Below are 7,492 nucleotides of genomic sequence, written 5' to 3' on the forward strand. Positions count from 1 at the left end.
AACAAGTGCCCTTCAGGGAACCTGGACGCCCAGGAGCTCCCTGGGGCAGCCCACAATGCACGTGACCTTGCAGGAGGACCTGAAGGTTATGGCCACGTGCCACAAGTGAAGGGTGTACTGACAACATAGCCCAGGGAGCAGATAGCCATGCCCTGCCCAGCCCTAACTTGGTTGGGACACTGACTCCTGACTCCACGGACTCCTGGATTTGGGCGACAGGGCTGGAGGCCCCTGCGGGGCCACATGGAGCAGGTCACATTGTGTTCTTTGGGAAAGGTGTCCCTGGAGGGTTCAACATCTCAGTCCTGAAGGACCCTATGCTGCCCAACCTTCTCAAGGGAAACAGGGAGCACATCAGCCACTCAACAAGGTGAGATAGTGCAGGGTGGGCTGGGTTTTTCCCAGTTCAGGCTCCCGGGGAAAGAGGGAGGAGGACAGAGGCCGGGGGTCTCCCTGTGAATCAAAGAAGGTGGTTCTCCTGGCTCAGCTCTGCATCCTCATGGGCACAGAGCAGCCTGTCTTTAGATAGGGGCCACAGCAGCCTCCAGTCCGGGCTGGGAGTTTCCCAAGGCCAGTCACCCTTCCAACCCCTTCAGAGTCCTCTGCACACCCTGGGTCACCTTGTGGCACCATTTATCAGACTGGGATTCTACAGATTTGTCATATATACAGAAAAGCCAAAGAGAGCAGACAATTTTGAAGCAAATTCAATGCAGTGCTAACTTGGAATATGTTAAGGAGTAAGGTTTTCCAGTTACTTACATTTCTCTTTCCAATTTTGTAAATAAATATAAGAAATAGAACTTGTATTATATTTTAAAAATCAGTGTCTTCTGTGACCTTACCTTGCTGGAATATGCTAAAAACATATAATTCATGATTTCAATAGGACACGTACTGATTGTGTTTTAATTTAAAGTTGTAGGCAAAGTTTGATGGGGTGTTAGGAAGGATTATGAGTGAGGAAAAGAGGGGAGAGATTCACAGTCCATTGTGACTGTGCAGGTGTCATGATAGGCTGTATTGCATGTGAGGTGGGGAGCAGGGTCACCACTCTCACCATCCTGTATCATTAGACCTCTTGTTCCTCACAGGGCCCAGAGGGTGGGACTTGGGCTTTTCCTCTTGTAATTCTTTCCGTTAGCTTCCCCAGTTGGAGCTTTGTGTAGAGAGGAGTTTGTCTGCTTCCCCCTGGGAGAGTGGTAAAGCTTTCCTTGCCCATAGGAATGGATCCGGTCTCTAAGGGCCACCTATGATTGCTTGGACCTTGTGTTTCAACATCTAACTTAGCCAAGGCCAATTCCTACCTCCTGTCCCCGGACGTGAGCCAGAGGACCTGGGACAGGACAGATGCCTCACCTTGGTGTTTCAGCATCCTTCTGTGAAAAGGATGAGAATAGTTCTCCAAGGTCAGTCCAGGTCCTCAATCTCGGACACCAGCTTCCCCAGCTGACCACCTGTCTTGATCTTATCTTTCTGAGTGAGCACAGACAAAATGGGCACAACAAACCATCCTCACAGGGCTCCTTCTGGCATGAATTGACACACTGGAGGCAGCGGACATCACCACATTTTAGGAACATGGGTTTTTCAAGATAACTGAGGCAGATGAGACATCTCCTTCCTTCTTTAAAATGTTCAGCCATACCCACTCTCGGTGGAAAAATGAACATGGTATTAGAGTTTCCTAAGGACCTAAAGAAACAGGACTGCGTTGGGTTTTATCCTCTGTTTGCATAGACATGTCACGTACCTACTACGTGTCCTCCCTCTACTAGGAAATATAAACGCATTACAAATATAAACATAAGTTACTCTTGGTGCTGCTCTTCTGATATTTTCTGATATTTGAGATGTTAAGTAGAATTAAAGACTCAGTTGGTCATTCTGCTTTGACCTGAGCTGGTAAAATAGACCAGACCTGGAGTGTCCAATATTGTAGCCACCAACTGCCTGTGGAAATCGAGCCCCTGGAATTCAGCTCCTCTGAATTGAGCCGTGCTCTGAGTGTGACATGCACACTGATTCTGAGGACAGAATAAGAATGAAGAAGAAGAAGGAAGAAGAATAAGAATGAAGAAGAAGAAGAAGAAGAAGAAGAAGAAGAAGAAGAAGAAGAAGAAACAACTTTCTTGTTGAGGTTTTAAAAACAATGTATTTTTGAAATCAAAGACATGTTGAAGTAGTACCATTTTGCCCATTACAATGATTTGATTTTTGACTTGTTTCTTTTTACCATAGAGCTACTAGACAATCTGTAGTTGACATGGGTGGGTCCCATTCTATTTCTGCCTGCGATTGCCACTCTAGGCTGAGAGATCCTCCCAGCTCGCAGAACCACTCCAACCTGGCCGTGGCTCAGACCCACAGCAGCAGCTGAGAGGTTGAACCAATCAATGGGAGAAACTCAATTCAACATCTCGTACAACAGTCCAAGTCATGATCTGTTCAGGGAAAAGAAAGAATATGTCATCTCTCAAGCCTGGGTGCTGAAAATCTACTCCCACCCACAGCTCCTAGAACAGAAAGCCCAGGCGTATACAGTGTCCCTAGGGGCACACACTGTGTTTGTGATGGAGGTGGCCTCCATAACACTTGCTGTATTCATAGAAGGATTCGTTCCCTGCACTTTGCCGTCTCCCATGTGCCTTTTGAAGAACACTGACCAGCAAAAAGGAGGTTGCAGAAGCGTGGACTCCTCCTCCAAGAGATTCTTCTCTGGTTCCCAACTCCTTTCAAAGGGGGCTCAGTTCTGAAATGAGATTGATTCAGAAGGGGCTCCTTATGTTAAAGGGTCCTCTTGCCACCCTACCATACCAGGACTCACCTATTTCATCATCCGATTATGTTTTAATTTAATTCTGGGAGGACTGAGATTTCCTGATGACAGAAATGGTGCCACATGTGTTTTTATTCCACATGGAACCGAAATTTCAAAAGAAACAGCAGTTTCAGAAATTTTGAATGTGAGAATTGATAAATGTGAAGAATTATCTGTGGTCAATAAATATCATGTTTTCCTTGTCTTGTGGAGAAAACCAGACATGAATATTTAATTTCATTACTATTACTCTCTCTATACAATACTCCATAGTTATGTTGCTTACACAAATATGCTTCATCTGTCAAGCACATAATGTGTCATAAAATTCCCATTTCAATTTGACTCACTGTTTAAAATTAAAACCTTCTGGTTTACTACTTAATACACTTAGCTTCTATAGGATATGAATTTTCACTCATGTTAGCTCAACGATTTGAAACATGTGGGCCCAGAGTGATGGGCACAGAACCTATTTTTGAGGAACCGTGGGGGTACCAAGCTGAGGAGGGGATGGAAATTGGCTGTGCTTGGTTCCACTCCTAGGAGATAAATTCTTCACTTTGATTTTATTGCCACTCAGTGACTAGAAAGTAGAAATCTCTTACTGCCATCACGTTTTCCTGCACAGTAAAATATAAGATTATCGGTGTATCAAAGCCCACCAAGCATATTTTAAACAGATTTGAGCTTCAAAATATGGGAAGGTCATAACAACAATTGGTAAATTACACTCATTTTAAATATCTTTATTAGTGATCTGTCGATGAAATTTGAGGAGTTTTTGTTGTGTGTCACTTATTTGGGTCTTTATTCTTCAACTGTAGAAAAGCAGAAGGATTGTAGTTCTTGAGTGACTGGCAGACACAGGAAGAAGGTTGGGTGAACCGAGTGGTAGTAAACATGGCTGGCCGCTAGGTGGAGGTATGTCAACGACGATGGAAGCAATTCCCTGTTCCCTGGCCTCATGCAGGCTTAAGGCATCCACTCTTACCTTCTGAAATGTCCACCGGAAGGCAAACACCCACCTGATCCTGCAGTTGCTCCGTTCAGTAAACATTTCTGTCTCCTGATAACCAAGGGTAGCCTCACCCCCTGCTTCTTCACAGGACGATTAAAAACTGTAGCCATTTCAACTCGTAGGTACGTGTTCAGCCTTCCCATTTTCTGGGGGAACTTTGATCCATCCTTACTGTGTGGCCAAACTCCGCTACACCCAATGTCCCCTCAATTGTTCCTACCAGTAGAAACCTTTCCTTTTGTCCCAAGACAAATGGTGTTTGTACTTTGCTCTCCCAGGACAACTTGCGGGGGCTTCTGATAGAATCCGTCGCTGTATTTATTTGGATGGGGGTGGTCTTAAATTTTCTTTCATGACACAAATTTAGAAGAGAGCTGGGCCTGTGGTCTTGATTTTGGATATCAAATACAAGAAGAAAAGTAGACAACAAATAGTGACTCTTGGATTGATCTATGACTTAATACTTTGAAATCCATCAGATTTCCTATACATTGTCTCCTGACCTTGCTTCTCCCTACACTTTCCTGGTTATCTAGGAGTAATACAAACAACAGAACATAATGGAAGGGAGAAAACTTGATTGCACACCATATAAAGAATAAAGCAAAGGAAACTTACCTGAATTGTGGCACGACATCAAGAAGGGGAAATATTAAGATTATCTAAGAATTATTTCTAATTTCCTACCACAGAAGTTAAGTCTACAATTCTCGTGCTTCTTGTACATTTTCACACATTTCCAAACTTGAGCCGAACAAAGGAAAGCAAATGTGAAACTCATACAATGCCAATATTGAGAAGTGGTGGTTGTTTTTGATTTTGAGAGACAGTGTTCTAAATGGATTATAAATGCTCTGAGTTCACACCTTTGTCAGCCACCAACAGATTTAAACCTCATACACTTTACTAGGATTACCAAGGGGTGGAAATGCTGTGAAATGGCTAATCATTAGTAGTTTTTTTTTTTTTCAACGTTTTCTTTATTTATTTTTGGGACAGAGAGAGACAGAGCATGAACGGGGGAGGGGCAGAGAGAGAGGGAGACACAGAATCGGAAACAGGCTCCAGGCTCTGAGCCATCAGCCCAGAGTCTGACGCGGGGCTCGAACTCACGGACCACGAGATCGTGACCTGGCTGAAGTCGGACGCTTAACCGACTGCGCCACCCAGGCGCCCCCCATCAATAGTAGTTTTGATGTGAATGTTAGTTTAGATAGAAGATGCAGGATAGGATTTATTGTAACAATAGTAGTCTCATTTCTATTACACTCGGTAGCAGAAGTTTCAAAACAGAAACGTTGTCCAATTTCCTGTGATTTTGCACACACTCCAGTTTGCTTCACAAATCCTTGAAAATACATATTTGCAATCACAGAGAGAAATATCTGGGGAGAAATAATGGTGTCCACGGAGTGAGCTTTTAGAGTACACTTCTCGAAGCAATGATTGTTACATTTCATTAAAACATTTTAGTTTTTAACAGGGCCCCTGGGTAGCTCAGTCAGTTAAGCATCCGACTTTGGCTCAGGTCATGATTTGTTGTTTTACACGTTCAAGCCCCACATCAGCTCTGTGCTGACAGCTCAGAGCCTGGAGCCTGCTTAGGATTTTGTGTTCTCCTTCTCTCTCTGCCCCTCCCCCACTCACACTCTGTCTGTGTCTCTCTCAAAAACAAGGAAACATTAAAAAAAGTTTATGTTTGGGGTGCTTGGGTGGCTCAGTCAGTTGAGCATCCGACTTCGGTCCAGCTCATGATCCCGTGCTTCGTGAGTTTGAGCCATGTGTTGGGCTCTGTGCTGACTGGCTCAGAGCCTGGAGCCTGCTTTGGATTTTGTGTCTCCCTCTCTCTCTCTGCCCCTCCCCTACTCTGTCTCTCTGTCTCCCAAAAATAAATAAACATTAATTTTTTTTAAATTTTCCTTTTAAGTAATCTCTGCACCCAATTTGGGGCTCAACTTCACGACTCTGAGATCAAGAGTCACACGCTCCACTGATCGAGCCAACCAGGCAAGCCCTCATTACTTTTTACAAAATCTAAATATGAGAATATATTTATTGCATTCACACCAGTGGGGTCTGTGCCTAATTCCTTATAGATAGATAGATATCGACCCTTTAACATTGGGTTCAGAGATTGGGAGGAATCCTCCTTTTTCTTAATTAGACTTAATAGACATGGCTTAAGACAGGGTTTCTTAAACTGGGCTCTGTCGACATTTTGAGCAAGATAAGTCTTGTGAGGAGCTGCAGGATGTCTTACAACATGTTTAGCTGCATCCCTGGCCTCAGCCTGCCAAATGCCAGCGGTGCCTTCCCCACTGTTGACAACCTTAAATGTATCCAGAATTTGCCAGATGTCCCCTGGGGGCCCAATTTCTCCCTGATTGGGGGCCACCAGAAGCCAATATCATGTGTCCCAGAGAACTGGGAAGGTACTCTCTCCAGGTACAATAATCTAGTATGTACCTGAATTAAGTAACAGTAATATTGGACTAATGAGACATTGAGAGGGTGTGAATACAGTGAGTGAGAGAAACTCCAATGTAAGTCTGGAGGCCAGGATTCAAGGGAGGTGAGGGGAGCGTTGAATTATTTTAGTTAATTTAAATGATTCCTATACATTCATTAAATTAATTGGTTTCTCACATTTTAAAGAAGATGGCTAAGGAGATAGCAAGATGGAGAATTTAGATGATTAAACCATTACTGAGTGCCTACCATGCAATCCATGCCTGGCAACATGGATGTGGTTTTGTCACACACTGACTCTGGGTCTGGAGATTCCAGGCAGAGATGTGATTCTCAGTACTCAGTCTGACAAAGTGGATTATTTCATTATGTTCCTAAAGTATAGCCTAGGAGATCCTGAACAGTACTGTCCACTCTATTGGTGTGCTGTGAATGAACTCCATCTACACTGTCCTCTACGGTAGCAACCAGCTCTGAGCGGCTCTCGAGCCCTTGAAATGTGGTCACATTTCATGTGTCACAGTGGAAATCTTAACATTTTGGATATATCGGATTAAAAATATATTACTCACATTAGCTTCACTGTTTTACTGTTTTTGATTTTCCTTTTTACAGTGTATTTACTGGAAAAGCCGAAACTATGTATGTGCTTTGCATAATTTTTATCAGAGAACAGTGACCTAGAAGGTGGAGAATTGTGCCCTGTTGGAATCCTGAAAGTCACCTTTGTTCTGGGTTCATGTCTACGCCAGGTAGTACATGAAGACAGAACGGGGGATCCTGCTAAGTCTGGGTCCTCCTTGCATCTCAGCTCAAAGCCCTGGACATTTTTTTGCAATGTAAATACATATCTTTATTACTTAATGTTATACCTTTATAAAATTTATCTTAATTTAATACCTTTCCTATTGTTTTTCTGATTAAAACATACATACAATGGCAAAGTAGAAAATCTTAAGATTTAGAACATATAAAATTAATAGACATCTGATTCTACTATTCAAAAAGGACACGATAACATTTCTGTTCACCTTTCCCATATTGACACAAGAAAAGTTTACCTTAGTTTTAGTTGAAATTTTTCTTTTTATTATATTTTCTTAATGTAAATATTATTTTAATTACTATTTTTCATTTTATGACTTTTTCTATATGTATCATCCCCGATTCTAAACTTCTAG

General features: G+C 42.8%; 1 long non-coding RNA gene across 1 annotated transcript; it reads right to left on the reverse strand.

The window, feature by feature from the left end:
* Positions 1–1,820: 1,820 nt before the first annotated feature.
* On the reverse strand, positions 1,821–3,043 carry LOC128778865 (uncharacterized). The gene is made up of 3 exons (XR_008424692.1): positions 2,667–3,043; positions 2,237–2,444; positions 1,821–2,027 (listed from the first exon to the last, which is right to left on the reverse strand). It is a non-coding gene; the product is annotated as an uncharacterized LOC128778865 (long non-coding RNA).
* Between the last annotated feature and the right edge of the window lie 4,449 nt (positions 3,044–7,492).

The sequence above is a fragment of the Panthera pardus genome, unplaced genomic scaffold, assembly GCF_024362965.1.
Source record: "Panthera pardus isolate Hobbes unplaced genomic scaffold, ASM2436296v1 HiC_scaffold_21, whole genome shotgun sequence".
Taxonomy (NCBI): domain Eukaryota; kingdom Metazoa; phylum Chordata; class Mammalia; order Carnivora; family Felidae; genus Panthera; species Panthera pardus.